The sequence below is a fragment of the Arachis hypogaea genome, chromosome 5 (assembly GCF_003086295.3).
Source record: "Arachis hypogaea cultivar Tifrunner chromosome 5, arahy.Tifrunner.gnm2.J5K5, whole genome shotgun sequence".
Lineage (NCBI taxonomy): Eukaryota > Viridiplantae > Streptophyta > Magnoliopsida > Fabales > Fabaceae > Arachis > Arachis hypogaea.
The window spans coordinates 24,708,014-24,728,526 of NC_092040.1; the positions used below are offsets into that span (position 1 = coordinate 24,708,014).

A 20,513-nucleotide genomic window follows, 5' to 3' on the forward strand; every position below is an offset into this window, starting at 1 on the left:
GCGTTTGTAGTCCAACGGTTAGGATAATTGCCTTCCAAGCAATAGACCCGGGTTCGACTCCCGGCAAACGCAGTTGATTGTTGAATCTGTTTTGTTTAATTTTGATATGCAGTTTCCTTTTAGATATTTATCCATATTGCAGAACTTCCCCATTTTAAATTTCAATGTTGATATCATTAAATAAATCAAGGTACAATGAAAAACTGGCAATTTGGAAAGTTGCAGTGGTCTTCTCATGAATTTGCTTTGTTTCTGCAGAAATGCTTGAAGGCCAAAGGCTTAAGACCTGGCATGCAGGTTCATGCCACGTTGCTTACTTCTGGAACCAACATGAACACTTTCTCTCTGAGTTCAAAGCTTCTTGCTGTGTATGCTAGTTGTGGTGATCTTAAATCAGCAAGGCTTTTGTTCCCGAAAATTGAGAACCCAAATGTCTTTGCTTTCAATTGGATGGTTCTTGGTTTGGCCTATAACGGTTACTATGATGATGCACTTTGGTACTTTCGTTCGATGCTTCAACTTGGTCACTCGGGCAACAAGTTCACCTTTCCCATTGTTCTTAAGGCCTGCGTTGGGTTAATGGATCTGAACAAGGGGATGCAGGTACATGCCATGGCTTGTGAGATGGGTTGTCAAGATGATGTCTCTGTTGCCAATGCTCTCATAGATATCTATTGTAAATGTGGACGGGTTTCATATGCCTGCCAAGTGTTTGATAGAATGGCTGTAAGAGATGTTGCCTCGTGGACATCGATGATTTGTGGGTTTTGTAACTCGGGGAAGATTTAGGAAGCATTAGTGTTGTTTGAGAGGATGAAGTTGGAAGGATTGAAGCCAAATGAGTTCACGTGGAATGTTATGATATGATAAAAGCAGGGCTTTTGGTTTTGCGGATAGAATGAAGAAAGAGGGGCTTGTTCCTGATCTGGTTGCATGGAATGCGTTGATTTCTGGCTTCGTGCAGAATCATCAAGACATGGAAGCATTGAAGTTGTTTTGGGAGATGCTAAATTCAGGGATTCAACCTAATGAAGTAACTATTGCAGCACTGCTTCCTGCATGGGGATCATCAGGTTATATTATATGGGGAAGAGAAATTCATTGATTTGTATGTTTTCATTGCGAGTGCTCTTATTGACATGTACTCAAAATGTGGGAATTTAAAAAATGCGTAGAATGTATTTGACAACATTCCGAATAAGAATGCTGCATCATGGAATGCAATGATTGATTGCTATGGGAAATATGGGATGATTGATTCCTTCTTGGAGCTGGTTAGAAAAATGCAAGAGCTAGGTTTGCAGCCAAATGAAGTTACTTTTACAAGTCTTCTTTCAGCATGCAGCCATAGTGGTTCAGTGCAAAAAGGTTTAGAGATATTTAGATTAATGAAAGATCATTACAGGATTGAGGCAACCTTGGAGCATTATGCTTGCGTTGTTGATCTCTTCTGTCGCTCTGGAAAGATAGTTGAAGCAAATTTCTCAAGATGATGCCAATTCAAGTGACAGAATCAATTGCGGGAGCTTTCCTGAATGAGTGCAATATACATGGAAGAAGTGATTTAGCAAAAATGATGGCGGATGAATTAATGAAAATACAGTTAAAAGGACCTGGCGGCTTTGTAACACTATCTAATATTTATGCAGCTGATGGTGAGTGGGCTCAGGTTGGAAACTTGAGGAAGGTGATGAAGGAGAAAAATGTTCACAGGAGTCTGGTTTTAGTTGGCTTGAAAAGCCAGGTGAGACTCTTGAAGGGAAGAAAGAAAAAGAAGCGATCAATAAGGCCGTCGGACTTGCCAAAATCTTTAACATTGTAACTATTCAGCGTCAAACATAACCTATAAATAAAGGATCTTCACTCCAATTTCCCTTTTCACTGATATACAAACACTTTCCTTTTTGAGTTAATGGTCAAATTAGTCCAGATTTTCAATTGGTTCTAGAACTTTTTTTTTAATTAAATTCATCTTTTAAAGATTTTTAATTTTTAATTAGTTATATTAATTTTTTCGTTACTTTTTTTTTATTATCGATGTCAAAATTTATTAATTTGGCATGTTAAATAATACCACAATACACACTTAAAAGATAAAAATTTTAATTGACTATTAATATAATAAGTTTATAAAATTAGATTAAATCAAAACTTAATTGATAAGAGAATTTGAACCATTAGAATTCTTTAATTTGGAGTTGATTTAATCTAATTTTATAAATTAGTTATGTTAATAGTCAATTAGAATTATTAGGTGTGTGTTGTGATGCTCAATGTATTACATCTACAAATTCTAACACCGTTAACAATAAAAGTGATGCAAAGCCTGACTAATTTAAAATTTTTAAAAGAGGAATTTAATTAAAAAAATATTTCAAAAGACTAATTTTATGACTAATTTGATCATTTAGTCCGCTTCTCTCTACTCAGGTTTGCTTCTTAGAACGCTACCTTCTTTGGAATTCTCGGTTTACTTTTTCTTCCTATTTTGCGAAGCTCCACACCATTCCCTGGTGGAAAACTTGGATTTTTATTTTAGGGTTCCATTTAATTTCATTATCGTCTGTGATACTATAGTTTGATGGATTGGAGAGTAAGGTTAAATTAGTTGAGGGGTGTTTTGTTTAATTTCTCATCAAACAATATAATTATTGTCATTATGAAATTTCTTTCTTCTCTTAGAGTTGCCTTGGATTGATGGAGATTTTTTGGGGCGGGGTAACAAATTTGAGGGAATGCATTCTGCAGTTTTGTGATTGGGTTTTGAAAGAGATCAATGAGCAATGAAGGTCTTATTGATGGGAATACCGTGTGCCTAATGTTATCTGGAATTTGTTTTTGTTTAGTAGTATTATGGTTGTTATAGCAACAGCAAGGAGGACTGAACGTTTTGATCGTACAACATTACCAACATGTATGTACTGGCTAACTGGGAGATGCAACAGAAATCCTTGTAGATTTTCGCATAGCTTACCAACATTGCATCCAATGTATACTATAATTCCAATACGACATATAAGCATTCAAAGAAGCCACATTCTTCTGTTGAGAAGATGAGCAGTTCCTGTATTAAGAATAAGAAGCCAACAAATTGTGAAGCAAAGACTGTCAAGAAGCCGGCAAATTGTGCAATTAAAGCTGTTTGTCTATTGAGAAGCCACCCAAGTGTGAACAAACGGCAGTATTGATTGAAAAGACTAAAGATGTGGCCCCTGTTGCTATGGCTCCCGTGGAGGAATCACGCAGTATCTGTAAATATTGGATGACTGACAACAGTGTGCATGGTTACCTGTGTCAGAATTTGCATTCATGGTTTTATGGTGATGAGTTTACTACACTTGCAAAGCTTCATGAACACAAGAAGGTATACATGTCTCATTTCACCTTTATTATACGGTATTAACACCTGAAAGTATATTTTGTTTAGTGTTTTTACTGAGCTAATTCTTTAGTGAATTGCCTTGGTTTATGAATTTGGATGGTACATTAATTTCGTAGGGAAATAAATTTAGGTGCTAATAAAATTATTTTCTGAAATGTTTACTCTGATTAAATTACTTAGCCATTGAATTAGATCCTACTGTGCCAATATTGGTAGAATAGTTAAGTATCAAATTTTTGTTGACAGGTTGTCACTGGAATCGCACTGCCGTCTGGTTCAGACAAACTCTATTCTAGTAGCACTGATGGCACAGTTCGGGTGTGGGATTGCAACTGGCCATTGTGTTAATACCATAAATGTTGATTCTGATGTTACTCTCTAATATCTGAAGGGCAATGGATTTTTTCTGTTGTAAAGCATGCTGTGAAGGTAAAAGCATACTTCACTCATTTGTTTTATTGTGACAATGATATCTTGTGTATAGGAGTCTTAACTGTATGCTGATAATTTGGTTGTGGTTGTCGTTAAGGCATGGAATATTCAGACCGGTGCACATGTTACTTTTGATGGACCTAAAGGACAAGTCCTTTCCGTGAATGTTGGCAATGATATCCTCCTTGCTGGAGCAGAGGTAAATTACCTTGTAGTGATTTATGGTTGTTGTAATTCAACCTTTGTTTATAGATAGCCATGTGCTACTTTTGTTGTTTGATTAAAACTGTCATATTTCGGCTAGTTTCTGTTGTCTATTAGTTTTTCAATAATCTGTTTATTTAAATTGCAGGATGGTGCTATTTATTCTTTGAGATGCAACTGTGATCCCAAAGCTGAATCTCCTTTCGAACCGGTTGCAGCACTAAGTGGCCATACTAAACCGGTGGTTTATTGCTATTGGATGCTACAAGATGCTTTATTCTGGGTCCATGGACCATAGCATTAAGGTAGTGTTTTCTGTGTTTGTTTGTTTATTTATTTCAATGTGAGATATGCTTCATGTGGAGCTTTTACACTATCCTCGCAAATATTTTGTTTTTCGTAAATAATTTCATTCATAATTTGGTCATGATTAGTCTTGGTGGTTTACACAATATTCTCCTCTTAGCTATGCAAGCTTGTTTCATTCTTCTTTGCTAAATCAATAGTGGGTCTGAAATGTTTGTTGTCCTGCTATCTGGAGGTTTGAGACCTTGATACATTACAGTGCACGATGACACTTAATGGGCATACTGACGAAATGACATCACTTATTTGCTGGGAGGATTATTTGTTATCGAGTTCATCTGATTGCACACCGCACCAGTCAATGTCTGGGTGTGCACTAAGGAGGAAACTCTGGAAGTGGCATACACTCACATTGAGGGAAATGTAAGTTGTTTAACCACTGACATTTGTGCTCAAATATGTTTAAGCTGATATTTTATTTTTATTTATGAAGGAGGTGAATTATTTGTCTAATTCATATTTTTATTTTTATTTTTTATTATAGACTGTTCTTAGACTGTATGGGATGACTGAAGCAGAAGCGAAGCCAATATGGTTTTGCTCGTGTAAAGACAAATCAGTTCGTATTATGATTTGCCTACGTGATTGACTATCAAGCTTTCATCCTGTTGTCTTACTACTTTTGCTGCAATGTGCTTTCGATAGGTTTTTAGAGAGAGGGCGACTATTTACAAGACAAGAAGTTCGATCTTGCGAGATAGGCCCTAGACTTGGAGGACTCTTCGTCAATGAGATGGGACTGGTTTGCTGAATGTGGGGAAATGGTTGGAAGAGCCCAAAGTGCCAACCTCCTGAGCTACAACAACAAAAGGTCTTTGGAGGAGGAGAGTCTACAAGATCATTGGAATTGCATCATGTAGAAAATTTTCTGTCTGTCATAATAGGTTTTTACCATTTGCGGTTTTACGAGGCATAACCTGCGTAGGCCGAGCAAAAGAAAAACTTGGGGAACTTTGTATCTAATACCTATGATGTGTGAGAAAATAGTGATGTGTTTCAATTTTCTATGTTGTGTATTTTTTTTTTTTTTGTGTTGAATAAGTTGTAACGAGGCTATGTTGCTTTGTTTTCCTCTTTCTTGAGTTGTGATTTAATGAACAATCTAAAAACATCTTTGTATCTATAATGTAACGGTCTTTATATTATATAATTTTTAAGTTATTTAATTATTATAATATTAGATCGTAAATAGCTTCTTTGGTTGACTACAGATAGTTAACTATTGTCGATTTTGATTATAAACAAGATATATATTTAGTTAGTTTAGATTTTAAATATTTTTTCAATATGAACTAATTTTATGGGTTTAAAATGACACAGAAAAACAAAATTTCTAACGCAAAGTATTATGAGAAGATTATATGGTGAATGCTTGAAGTCTTGAGTAAGGTAGTTTAATTTATGTGGTATATAATTAAATGTTTAAGTACACTATCATGGATCAAATAAATTTAGCTTCAAGTTTTTTCTGTTAAAAAAAAGGTTTTTATTGCTCTAGTATGGGATTTTCTATTAAAGAAAACATGGTTCCCATGTCAAGTGTTTTGGAATCGAGATTTTGTTAGAATAAATATCATATTTTTGATTTGAGTTATGAGTTTAGTGGGACTAATACCTGAAAAAGAGTTCGACATCGGTGGGTCAACACAAAAAGCTTTGAAGTCTTGGACTTTTCCACCATATGAACTCGCTTTTGTGATGATGGTTTTTCCAAGTCAACTCTCAACGAACTAACTCATATAGTGAGAGAGCGCAAAATCTCATAAGGTTATTTTTAAAATGTTGGCTTCAGATTTTTTTTTTTAGATATTAATCCCAATAGACTCATGATAGGTTGTTAAATCTTTCAATTTTTTAGTCTTGCCTCTGTTATTCTATATGGTTCTTTATCAACATTATAGAAAAAAATAAATTTAATTGAATTTGTTAGAACTTATAAGCATATAATTTACTAATTAGTAATGTCAGATGATTAAGTCATTTTGATAACAAAATTCAAGTAAGTTAGTTTAATGAGTTAAGGATTGATAACTAAAAATCTTAGTTAAGAAACAAAAGGAGCTACGTAAAAAAAAGAAAAAAAAGTTTAACTAGACTTTATTACACAAAAATAACTTAGCTTGTTTAACTAGCATTTTTCTCTATTAGTTATTTCAATAGTGTAAAAAATGGCAAATGACAGAGATTGTTTCAGCTCGTGTGCTGTACGAACTTTCTTCTGGTATATATATATTGGTGACATTTCTTTATTAGAAAACAAATATTATGATGATGATAAGTATAATATATTCTCGTGTATACTATTTTTATATGATTTATTAATAAGAGTTTGTGAATTTTTGTATGATATAAATTTTCTATACTCAAAAGATTGTGAATTTAAATTTCACTCTTAATTTTAGAAAAAAAAAAAAAAGAGTTTACAGACTTTTCGTATGTAATCTCATATTTACTTTTAGTTAAAATATTATTATATTAAAATAACTCTCAACAAAAATAATGTTTAATAAATTTTTGAAAATGATTTTTTTTTTTAAAAATGTATGTTTATTGAATAATAAGGGTTAATAGTTAAATTTGTTCATGAAAAATTACTCATTTTTTAAATTAACTCTCAAATAATTTTTTTAGGGATATTAGTCATTGAAAGATAAAACGTAAGTCAAATTGGTCCTTCTGTTAGTTAGATGATAACGTGTCACGTTAAATGTCACGTGGCATGATGACGTAATAGGTTAATGCCACGTGTCACAAAATGATTGGTTGACGTGTCAGGTCAGTGACCCCTGATACGCCACGTGTCACTTGACATGTAAAAAAAATTATTTATAATAAAAATAGTCCCTAAAAGTCCATACATAAGTCATTTTCATCCATAAAATTTTAAAAATTAATCAACTTAGTCCTTATATAATTTTTTTTATTTTTTGTTCATAATATTAAATTTATAATATTTTTTATAGTACTAACTTTAATATTATTTTTTAGACCTTAATAAATAAAATTTTATTTACATAAAATAATAAAAATAATTATATTATTATAAAGTTATTTTGTCATTTGTATTTTTGTCGTTTGTATTTTAAAATTTTATATTTTCAAATTGTAGTTTTTTTATAGTGAATTTTTTTATTTAAATGAGTTTATCAAATTATTGTTGATTATATATTTAACAATTTAATATTTTAAATCTCACTAAATAATATAGTAGTTATTTTAAAATTTAAATCTTTTGTTTTTTTTAAAATGATCATTTTTATTATTGTTTAATTTATATAATAGAACTCAATAATTGAAAAACCAATTGTGAGATCACTTGCTGAATTTTAATATTTTAATATAATTTATTTAAAATAACTATTATATTTATTTAGTGAGATCTAAAAGATTAATTATAGTAGTTATTTTAAATATTTTAATATTTTAGATCTCACTAAATAAATATAGTAGTTATTTTAAAATACTACAAAACTAACTACACAACCTATAATTTGAAAATATATAATTTTAAAATACAAATGACAAAATAATTTTTTAACATAATTATTTTTATTATTTTATGTAAAGAGAATTTTGTTTATTAAGGTATAAAAAAATAATATTAAAATTAGTACTATAAAAATATTTGAAATTTAATATTATAAAGAAAAAATAAAAAAAAATCATATAAGGACTAATTTGATTAATTTTTAAAATTTTAGGAATGAAAATGACTTATTTCAAAACTTTCAGGGGCTATTTTGATTATAAATAACTTTTTGTATGTCAAGTGACACACGGCGTGACAGGTGTCACTGACATGACACGTCAACCAATCATCTTGTGACACGTGACATTACCTACCACATCATTATGCCACGTGGCACTTAACGTGACACGTCATCATCAAAACTAACGAAATGACCAATTTGACTTACGTTTCATCTTTGAAGGACTAATATGATTAAAAAAAATTATTTGAGGACTAATTTAAAAAATAAGTGATCTTTTAGGAACAAATTTGATTATTAACCCTGAATAATAAATATACCTTTTATTATTAATTTTTATTAGAACTCAAGACAAAAGACTAAAGAAATAAAAATATGTATATTGAATTGTTGTGTGAAACCATAAAACATACAAAGTATTTATAAAATTAAAACACTCATCAACTATTATAATAAGGTTTAATTACTCTGTTGATCCCTATGGTTTCGTAAAATTTTTAATTAGGTCTCTATATTTTTTTTCTTTTTAATTGGGTCTCTGCACTAATTTTTTTTTTCAATTAGGTCCCTTTTGATAGTAATTGGCTTAATTGTATAGGGATCCAACTAAAAAAAAAAAAAATAGTGCAGGAACTCAAATAAAAGGAAAAAAAAGTATAGGGACTCAATTAAAAAAAAATTTGGTGCAAGAACTCAATTAAATAAAAAAAAGTATAGGGACCTAATTAAAAATTTTGTGAAACTATAGGGACCAATAAAGTAATTAAACCTTATAATAAATACTAACCGCCAAAAAGATGCTCTGGAGCATCGTCGATGGATTCTGCTCTTAGCGGTGACTTTTTTTATTATTTTTAGTGGTTTGATCTTGGTTTAGATGCGGGATTTTGAGACATTATCTGTGAGACGGACTACCTGGAGGCTATCCTCATCCTTCGTAATGTGTGTAAAATCTGATAAATTAATGACTAATTAACCCATAAATGAGAATTTAATCTAGAAAGCCAAAAATGTGATTTTTATGGCTTAATATGGTAAAGGAGATTGAAACAAGAATTTCGATACAAATTTTATAGAAATTGGACCAAGATTGGACCGAACGGGACAAACCGGGCCAACCGGACCCATATTGGACCCTTGGCCCAAGCAAACTGAACCTAAAACCATAATTTTCAGCACTCTCTCTCCTTTCTAAGCTTTCATTCACGCTGAAAATGGGAAAAGAAGGGGGAAGAACATTCTCTCAAGTTCTAACCCTTGGTTGATATTTAAACCACCATAACTTTTGATCTAGAGTTCCGATTGCCGCATTATTTGCGGCCACGCGTTCACCGCGAAGATCTCTACAAAACCCACTACTTTGTTCTTGAGGTAAGCTACAATTTTAGTTCAATTTTTTATCCTTTAATTTTGAATTTCATGGAGAAAAGTGTTGAGATTTTGGACTTTTTACTGTTATAGGTCCCAATTCTCTTGAAGGAGAAGATTAATCTTGTCTCCTTGAACCTTGGTTGTAGTAAGATTCTCAACCCTAGTGGAATTTTTTGTTCTATGACGTTTGGATATTGAGTTGTTGTGTTTGGGTATGATAATTGTGGCGTAGGTAGTGTGTATGTGGATATTGAATCTTGATTGAGATCTTGAAAAGTTTGGATAAGGATTTTGGTGTGTCAAAAATATGTTCTTGGAAGTGTTGAGACCTTGAGAGCTTGTGAACAAGTAATTTGGAAGTGCTCCGGTTGAGCGCAAAAAATCGGCTAAGGTATGGTCTCGATTTTCTGTATCTAAAATGTAATGTGGTGTGAAAACTTTGGCTAGAGGCCCTAAGATAGGCATTGAATTATTGGCTAGAGGCCCTAAGATAGGCATTGAATTATTGATATTGTTGAATGGTTGAGATATATGATGTGGTCATATATGTGATTATGATTATTGATGCCTTGATGGCATGATGCATGAGAGATATGCATGTTGTGATATGTGATTGATGATTGATTGAGGTTGAATGTAGGTGAAACCATGTTGATGGTGAGTATGATATTGATTATGTGTAATGATGGTTGATTGGAAATGGTGTTGTTGGAAATTGGGATGAGGAAGGATGTATGACATGTTAATGTGTTTGTAATTTAGCCATTTGATTGAGATGGGTTAAAATGGTGGGATGGTGGTTATGAATTTGATGAAATATTAATGTATGAGTTGAGGAGGTTTGAGGTTAAATTTTGGTATGTTTTGGGTTGATATTGAAAACTGTTGAAATTGGTTTGTTTTGAAAATGACACTTTGTGGTTTTATACGAAAATATAGTTTTTGGGCATACTTTGACGGAGCATAACTTAGACTCTGGATCCTTGTTTTGTGCCAAACTTGTTTAAAAATGAAATTAGATCCAGGATGTTTATGCCATTCGAACAACGGGCGAAAAATGATTTGAAACGAAGAAGTTATGCCCATCAAAAGATTGGGGTTTGAAACTGTAAATTCTGCAGCTTTTAACTTAGAAACATTTTTGGCAGAACGCGCATCCACGCGTAGGTGTGACAGACGCGTACGCGTTGTTTTCACCACCCAGCGTGCACGTGGCCGACGCGTACGCATCGGTGAGCTGCACCAAATGCCCAGCCAACTTCCCGAGAGTTGTCCGAGAAATGTGATAGTTTTGTGCGTGGGGCACAAACCACACCCATGCGTACGTGTGGCTGACGCGTAGGCGTCACTTGGCTGTCTTCCCATCCACGCGTGCGCGTGGGCGACGCATACGCGTCGATAAACTTTTTGGCGTTCCACACGTGCGCGTGGGTGATGTGCACGCGTGACCCTGTTTTCATCCCAAAGTTGAGTTTTTTTTAGCTTTAAAAGTCAAAATTCACACTCTAAGTCTCTGATCTCACCCCTTGTGTTTTAAAATTAATATGATATGCCTAGCAATGGGAAAGAAGCTAGGGCATGTGGTAACTTGTGAATGAAGAAAGGGGAGAATTAATGATCAATGATGATCAAGATGATCGTATGAGATACGGAGGATGGCGGTGGAAGTGCTTTATGTGCTATGAGCCGAAGGGTTGTATTTGTTAATACATTGGCTAGATATGGATTGAATTATGAGCCAGATGGCTGAGTTATTTCCAAATTACGGCAGAGCCATTGTTGATTAGGGCTGAGTATAATTGCATATATGCTTATTGAATAAAATGTGAATGTTGCACTTCCACTATCTGAGATACGAGTTTCCCTGGATGAAAGCAGTGGCTAGCCACCATGTGCTCCAGGTGGAGACTCGATACTCTGCTGACCCTATGTCGTAAGTGTGGCTGGACACTGTGAAAGTTTTGGATGAGCTCGCCCCCAAACATCAGTGTGGGTGTTGTGTGATTATGATTATGATCATGATGATGATCGAGAATAACTCAAGTTGGGGATGCATGACAAAGGGACAGTCCAATGGTTAGCTACCAGGACTTGTCAGGTTGGCTATATAACCGACGGATGATATCATCAGCCATTAGAATAGGCATTCATCATATGCATACTATGTGAATTGTTTGGAATTGCCTAATTGACTGCATATTACTTGCTAATTGTCTAAATGACGTATCTGTTTCCTATTTGCATATCTCTTGTCTAATATAACTGTGTTTGCCATATTGTACTCCTGATGGTGGTTGGAAGGTCTGAAGAATTTAGAAAGGGAAGTATTAGTTAGACTGAAGATCTTTAGTCAGTTGCCATTTATGGTTTAGCCTGTTTATAAGTGTTGAATTATCTGTTGGGAGTTTTAGGATTGCCTTTGGCTTTCCTAGGACATTACATGTTAGATATGTGGGCACTGTTACCATACTGAGAACCTCCGATTCTCACCGAATTTTGTAGTTTTCAGATGCAGGACGTGAGGCTTCTTGCTGAAGCATGCTGGAGTCTTCTGGATTAGCGAAGATCCTTGGTTCTCGGGACTCTATTTTGATTTATATGTTTTTCTTAGATACTTTTATCTCTACTAAATAATATAAACTGTGATGACTCCTCTTAGAGGTGGTTTTAGGAGAATATGTTTTCTGTATTTATGTCTCTTTGGGTCTCCTTAGGGTTTCTTATTTTATTTACATGTATATATTTTTTTATGCTCGGGCTGGTTATCTTCGCGACCAGATTTTGAGTTTTGATATTCCTGTTTTTGGCACTCCTTTGTATATATATAATCTCGCTTTAGCTTATTCCTTTATTCGTTACATTATCAATCAGAGTGTTGCGCTTTTGAGTTACAATTTTGTTTTACCCCTTTTCTTCAAAGGCTCCTAGTTATAAACATTGTTTCCACTACTACGTATACTAAATTTTTATTTTTAGAGGTCGTAATACCTTGCCATCTCTGAATTATGACTTAAGCATAAGACTCTGTATGGTAGGGTGTTACAATGTGAATGCTATGGACCATGCCAGGGGTAAGGATTTTATTTGCAAAATTATTGAATTATTGGAAAGAAAGTGGAAGGCCAGGGTTGTTCCTTTGCTGCGAATAGTAAATTTGGTTGATGATTATCTTATTAGAACTATTGTAAGAAGAGGGGATGTTCATTCGGAGTGGTTTGATCCACCTAAAGAGACCTTACACCTAATCCAGAAAGATTTGGCTATTGCTTTGGTTTCTTAGCTTTGTTGTTGTCTTTTCTTTTGTTGCTTTGTTTCTTTTTTTTCTTTTTTTTTCTCCTTAGACACCAAAAATAAATACTAACCACCAGGCCCGACATATTTTGAAGGGTCACTAAGGGATGAGATTGGAGTATGGTTTTGGAAATTTACGAAAAAATTGGTGATAAAGAAGGCCATTGAAACAGAGATCCATGCTACTAAAATAGGACAAAAAATCACATGGGGAAAAGGAATCAAATAGATCATAGCGGAGACAGATTCAAAAGGGGCTGTGAACCTAATAAAAAATCCTCTAGAGACTTATTCAGAGCTGACCAGACCTATTCTTAAAATTCAAAAGATGATAGAAATGAACTGGAGTGAAGGTGGTACATGTAATAAGAAATGCCAAGAAAGTGGCTGATACCTTAGCGAACTTCATATTGGAGAGCAATGAAGAAGAGGTATTTCATGAGCATCATCCTGAAAAAGTGGCGTTAAATCTGGCTGCTGATAGTTATGGGGTACAATAGCCCTGGCGTTAAATCTACCTTTTGAAGCATCACAAATTCTAGTACTATCAACAAATATTCAAACACAAGATGACAACTACTATTGGAGTCTCAGTAAAATAGGAGAGTTTAAATCTGAGTTCGAGCACAAAATCAAACCCAAAACAGCAATCCAAACCAAGGAGCAACACCAAATTGGAATCAAATCTAGAAACAAAAGATACCAGTGAGAATGCTGAATTTTATCTGAAGAGTGGAAACTCTGAATAACTTCCTACCCACAAGAATCAATATACAGATGAGAGGGGTTAGATGCATTTCTCTATGTCCTAGGTGTTGGGAGAGAGAGGAGATAAAAGAACACCTATTCAAAGATTGCAGGTGGTTTAGAGAGTTTTGGTTCATCTCTCCTTTCACGCTCCGCACTGAAGCGCCACCTCCATCGTCTTTGCCTCAATAGATCGAACAGATGATGAATTAAATTGACATAGAAAAAAGAAGGTTTTTTCTATGTTGGCCGCACAATTTTTGGGTGAAAAAAAACAAAATCATTTTTTATAAAGACAAATCTTTACTTGAAATTATAGTGGAGAAGACAATGCAGATTTTTATCAAAACCAAAGTTGCGAGAGAAACAACACCGAGTCAGCTACAAAACTCACCACTAGGAAGCCAAAGCTCGTCCTTTTTTATGCTGCTGTTATTAATGAGGAAGGAGTGGAGCAGGGATAGTTATTAGAGATGAAGAAGGAGTAGTGGTTGGAGCTGCCACATTGGAGATAGAGTCCTCCCTTTCCATTTTTTTGTTGAGTGGCGGAGCTTAAGCCTAAAAGAAACAGACTAAGAGCTATTAATTGGACGTGGTACATTGGCCCCTATTACATCATCACTGAGCATAGGAACAATTACTTCTGGTGGTTGATCTATAAAATGGAATCCCATGAGCATACCACAACCCTTCTTCGCCATCCAATCTGCGCTTTGATTGGCCTCTCGATAAACATGTTGAAACTTTAATTCCCATGGCTTATTAACCCTTTGAAAAATTTGTTGCAACTGAGGATTGTGATAGTATTTATCCTTAATTCCTTTGTTTATGCTTTCAAGTCCTTCACTATAATCCATCTCAATAATAACCCTTTGCATGCCCAGGCTCCACGCCATGTCAAGGCCATGAATGACCCTTGCATACTCAGCTTGAATGCTATTGCACTTCCTCAATCTCGCCACAAAGCCTCGTAACCATTCTCCCAACTACGTTCTTATGATTCCTCCACATCTCATTCTTCCTGTTTCTTCACACATTGCCCCATCAGTATTTAATTTTACCCATTCTCTTTCCGGTAGCTTCCATCAAATATTCTTACGCACCCAAGTGGACGTGCTTCCTTGTTCCTTTCTTCTTTTGTAGGCCTCTTTCATTGCTATTGTTGTCTCCCAAATAATCATCGTAGCACTGATAAGCCATAAACTTGATAGCTACGATTTTAGGAAGTTGCACAATCGGCAAAAATTCCTTCCGGCAAGTGCACCGGTTATCGTCAAGTAAAAACTCACAATAGAGTGAGGTCGAATCCCACAAGGATTGGTTGAGTGAGCAATTCGTATTAGAAGTGTGTTCTAGTTGAGCGGAATCAATATTTAGATGAGAATTGCGGAATGTAAAATTGCATGAATTAAAGAGCGAGAAGCTAAATTGCTGAAATTAAAAGGGATCGGGGTGATTGCATGAATTTAATTGCAGAATGTAAAGAGAAAGTGTAGATCAGAAATGGGGAATTCATTGGGTTTCAGGAGATATTGAGATCTCCGAATCAAAACATTTTTATCCCTTCCTCAACCAATGCATTCATTGAATTTTGCTTGGCAATCTTATATGATTGGATCCCAATCCCTTGGCTCACCAATTCTCTCTAAAAACAAACAAATTCCCAATCCCTTGGTTTAAATGTTCATAAGAAGAGATGATGCTCGATCACTGATTATACCACACAGTTTCACGAACCACAATTTGGTAGGATTACATGTCACAATATCCATCCAAACCCCAATCCAATTCACTGTGAGAAAGCTTCTCTAGCATGAATCCTCCATTCCTTTCCCAAGGTTCCGAAAGATTCCAATTATGGATAGTTTCTTTCCCAAGACAACTAACCAATGGAATTAGATCGAGAAGCTTTCTAACAAAATTCAAGAGAAAAGATTGAAGAAGAAGATAAAAACTATTATTGATTCATTGAATTACAATAGAGCTCCCTAACCCAATGAAAGGGGTTTAGTGAGTCATAGCTCTGAATTCAATTACAAAAGTGTGAAAACTAGCAAAAATCAAAAAATTCAAAAGTCCAAGTCCCAACTAACTTAAATTCTATCCTATTTATACACTTTCTAAATTGAGCTTCTGTTGTGTTTCTTGGGCTTTGAGGCCTTTCCCTGATTTTCTTTTGCTTTGGGTTTGTGATCCATAATCCTGATGAGGCTGCTGATCCAATTCTGTAACATTCATTGAGCCAACTTAGTGATAATCAAGTAATGACACATGACTCAACAAATTGAAATTCCAGAATCATCAATTCTTCAGGCCCAATCCCATAAACCATGATATTCAATTGGGTTTCATACCAGAGTATGTTTAAGTCAATGTTTGTGCTCAAATGCTAACTTAAACTGCAATATCTTTGGCCCAGAAACCCTTTCAAAAAGTGGCGTTTAAGTTGCAGTTTAAGCTTCAGTTTAAGGTTAAACTGAAGCTTAAACGTGGAAATGGAAGAAGCAACCCTAGAGGGTAACGTAATCGAACACGTTTAAGCTTCAGTTTAAGGTTAAACTGAAGCTTAAACGTGGAAATGGAAGAAAGCAACTACGGAGTGTGGAATGGTCGAACACGTTTAAGCTCCAGTTTAAGCTTAAACTGGAGCTTAAACGTGGAAATGAAGAAAGCAACCCTGGAGTGTGAATTTGGTCGAACACGTTTAAGCTTCAGTTTAAGGTTAAACTGAAGCTTAAACGTGGAAATGAGAAAGCAACCCTGGAGGAGAAAAAATAGTCGAACACGTTTAAGCTCCAGTTTAAGGTTAAACTGGAGCTTAAACGTGGAAATGGCTCCCTGGTGCATTTCTCATTTCTGGCGTTTAACTTCCAGTTTAAGGTTAAACTGGAGGTTAAACGCCAGTTTCAGCATTTCTCAGCTTTCATGATTTTGGCGTTTAAGCTCCAGTTTAAGCTTAAACTGGAGCTTAAACTGGAGCTTAAACTGGAGCTTAAACTCCACATGTGATATTCAAGCTTCCTTTATTGATTTTGTTGCTTCCTTGCCTAGCCTCTTCTTCCCTGAAATCATCCAAACAACTGCATCAAAGTCTTGCAAAATTTCATGAGAAATCTTCCATTCATAGCATTCAAGTAATATAACTAAAAACTCATGGAATTTGCATCAAAATCATACTGTTTGGATGTTTCATTGCTTTGTTATTCATTTAACCATTCTTGGTTACTTTAAGCTCAAGAAAATGCATAAAACAACTAAACTAACAGAAAAATGCTAGTGAAACTAGCCTAAGATGCCTTGGCATCACAACACCAAACTTAATACTTGCTTGTCCCTAAGCAAGTCCTGAGTTATTTGAGAAGAAAGTATGAAACAGAAAGCAATTACATTGGCTATATTAGTAAGCACTTGAAGTTCATCAGAAGGGTTTTATGCAGAAAGTTGCAGCATCACTTTTTCATTATTATCAGGTAAGATTATCATTTTTTCATTGCATCTATCAAACACTGCTATGGCCTCTTGTTATTCTTATGTCCTTGGCACTTTTTCCTTCTTTGTTTTTCTTTTTCTTAGAGCTCCTTTGCTCCTTGTTTGCTCAGTGTCATGTGTTGCACAAGCCTTTGGCATTTTCTTTTTCTTATCAGTGCACTACACATATCCACTACAGGCATTTTAGTTCACATTTCTTCTTGAGACATTGGTGCCCAGCACCTCTTTGTGTGACTAAATGTTTTGTATTTAGGTTGCTCTTGATAATGGACTTTTGGTTGATAATCCCGGGTTAGTTAACCCAAGTTACCAAGTGTTGAAACACTCCTCAGAACCTATTCATCCAAGCATATCCTTAATACATAAACACCACAGGCATTTGTCTCAGAAGTTCAAACCATTGGTGCCTAGCTTATTTTCTCAATTTTTTTTGCTTTTTGGTTGCCCTTTTTCAGTGGCTTTTTCTTCTTCTTTTTCTTTCTTTTTCATGGCCAAAGACATTTATTCATCAAGATCCATAGACAGTATTCAAACTTCTACACAAAAATGATAATTCTACACTCAATTTCCAGTGATCTGACTAAACAATCAAGCATGCATACCACCACTTAATTCTACTTGATTTGTCACTAATTGAGCCAAGTTACTTTTGTTCAAACTTTTCTTTTATTTTTGGAAACAGAACAAGCATGGCAAGCATTTGTTTAAGAAGGTGAAGTTATATCCAAACATCTAGGCATTCACTTTATTCAAAGCAGTAAACCAACACTCATACTAAAAACTTCACATTCCAGAAAGATTCAACAATTACAGTTTAAACCAGAACAAGCATGCTTTTGTTTGCCTTTTAAAGAATGGTCAAGGAACAACACCACCTTGTGAAATTCCTTGTTTTCTCCTTGTTGCTAGGAAACAATTTGATTTCTCCTTCTTCTTCTCCTTGTTGCTTCATGTTCTTTCTAAGATCCTTGTTTCCTTTCCTGCAAAGAGTGATGAAGTTGCTTGCTTCTCAAGCACTTGAGTGGTTAGCTCAACTATGTATGGGCAAGTGTCTGAGTCTTAAGTTGGTGTGTGAACACCAAACTTAGTCTCCTACTTACTCCTCTGCTCTTTGAATCCTTGAATTCTCCTTGGAATGAAGTTGCTGCTAAGGATTTTTAGCATTTCTGTGATTGCTTAGAATGATTGTTCCTTTCATATAATTCAAAGGTTGTTGTGTTCAGTTGATCTGTATGGTGGAACACCAAACCTAGAGTCACACATTCCCCTTTGAATTATTGATCCACGAATTCATTGTTTGGTGTGAAACACCAAACTTAATTCTTTGCAATGCACAGAAACTACTTCACCTTTTTATTGAAACAAATAAAAGAAACAACAAAGGAGTATTACCTCAGGTTGGGTTGCCTCCCAACAAGCGCTTCTTTAACGTCATTAGCTTGACGGTTGTCCCTTGTTAGGGTGGATTGTAGTGCTTGATGTCCTCTCCTCTCATTATGAAAACGTCCCCATTTGATTCCTTCATGATTTCCAAATGTTCCATAGAAAGAACTTTCCTGATTGTGAACACTTGAGGGAGCTGGGAAGGAATGGGTTTGAGGCCAGGTGGGATTGGCAGATAATGACTTGATATCACTTTATCTCCCGGAGAGAAACCTTCAGTGGGAATTTTCTTGTTTCTCCACCCTCTTGGCAATTTCTTTACAATTCTTCCCTCTCTCTTGAGGATTTCTTCATTGACCCTTATGCCAGGAGGATTCTTCTGATCTGTTTCTATTGATTCTTGTGGCTTTAACTCTTGCAATTCTTGTTTGCCTTCCAAGGACTGTTTCAGAGTTTCAGCTGCTGGATTGCTTTCCTCCAAACACAGATGGCTACTATCATCCTTAGGCTTTTCAGGTTCTGGTTCAGGCTCAGATGCAGATTTGAAAACATGGAAAATGAGCTGTTCATCATGTACTCTCAAAATTAGCTCTCCTTGTTCTATATCTATGAGTGCTCTAGCAGTGGCTAGAAATGGCCTTCCCAGAATGATAGGGTGTAGGTAGCTTTCCTCCATGTCCAAAATGACAAAGTCTGTGGGGAAGAAATAATTTCCCACTTTCACCAGCACATTCTCAACTACCCCTTCAGCTTGCTTTTGAGTTTTGTCAGCTAGTTGTATGATTACATCAGTGGATCTCACCTCATTCAGTTGTAGCCTCTTCATAAGAGTCAGAGGCATCACATTTATGCTAGCTCCTAGATCACAGAATCCTCTGTCAATTTTTGTTTCCCCTATGATGCAGGGGATATGAAAACTTCCTGGGTCTGTTTTCTTAGAGACCATGTCCTTCTTGATGAGGGCACTGCATTCTTTGTTCATTATTACAGTTTGTCCTCCCTTCAAAACTCTTTTCTTGCTCAGCAATTCCTTCAAATACTTGATATGTGTAGGCATCTGCTGGAGAATCTCAAGAAAGGGAATATTGATATGGAGAGACTTAAATGTCTCTAAAAACCTTGAATATGTTTTCCCTTTTTCACCTCCTCCTAACCTCTGAGGAAATGGTGCTTTTGGTTGGTATGTTTCCAGCATGCCTTTATTTTGCAGTTCCTTGGCTTGCTCAGTTTCACTTTCCTGCTTAGCTTCTTCCACACCTTCCTTCAATATGGTGATGGCCTTGCATTCTTCCCATCTCACTCCCTTTTGTTCCCCTTTAGGATTCTTTTCTGTGTCACTAGGGAACACTGCAGTTGACTTGGGGGCCTGTTGAGATAGCTCTCCTACTCGAGACTCCATCCTCTTGAGTTTTTCACCATGGTTCCTTAAGGTAGATCTCACATCATCCCTAAAGCTTTTCAACTCACTTATGTCCTGACCCATGTTTGCAAGCATTCCTTCTATCCTGTTTAATTGATCTTGAAATTGTTGGTTCGGATTGGGTTGGGCAGGTTGATTATTTTGGCCATGATATGGTGGTTGGGAGTAAGTGTTTTGTGTGGCTTGGTATGATCTTTGGTTGGAGTTTTGGTATGTGGAATTGTTATGTTGGTTAGGGTTGTAAGGTTTGTGGTTTTGTGGTTGGGTTTGCTGGTTTCCCCACCCAAAGTTTGGGTGGTTTTTCCAGCCTGGGTTGTAAGTGTTGGAATGTGGATCATATGGTTGCCTTTGTTGATTTCCCACATAGTTGGCCTCTTCCCAATCACCTCCTTCAGTGCTTACTTCCTCTTGATCTTGTGTGTGTATTGCAGCCACTTGATTTGTTTTTAATTTCCTGGTGAACTCTGCTAGTTGCTTGGCAAACACCTTGTTTTGGGCTAGAATTGTATCAACATGGTTCAGCTCCATGACTCCCTTAGTGTTGTGTCTCTCTGAAGCATAGTAGTACTCATTCTCAGCCACTGTCTCAATCACTTCAATGGCTTCTTCCACAGTCTTTTTCCTGTTCAATGAACCTCCTGATGAATGGTCTACAGCCTTCCTTGATTCATAAGAAAGTCCATCATAGAAAATATGCAATTGCACCCAATCATGGAAC

At 35.5% G+C, this 20,513-nt stretch overlaps 1 non-coding gene and 1 pseudogene across 1 annotated transcript; both read left to right on the forward strand.

Moving 5' to 3' along the window:
• TRNAG-UCC (transfer RNA glycine (anticodon UCC)) lies at positions 1-72 on the forward strand. Its single transcript has one exon. It is a non-coding gene; the product is annotated as a tRNA-Gly (tRNA).
• Positions 73-1,576: 1,504 nt separating this feature from the next.
• On the forward strand, positions 1,577-5,533 carry LOC112803334 (zinc finger CCCH domain-containing protein 48-like; annotated as a pseudogene).
• The last annotated feature ends 14,980 nt before the right edge of the window (positions 5,534-20,513 follow it).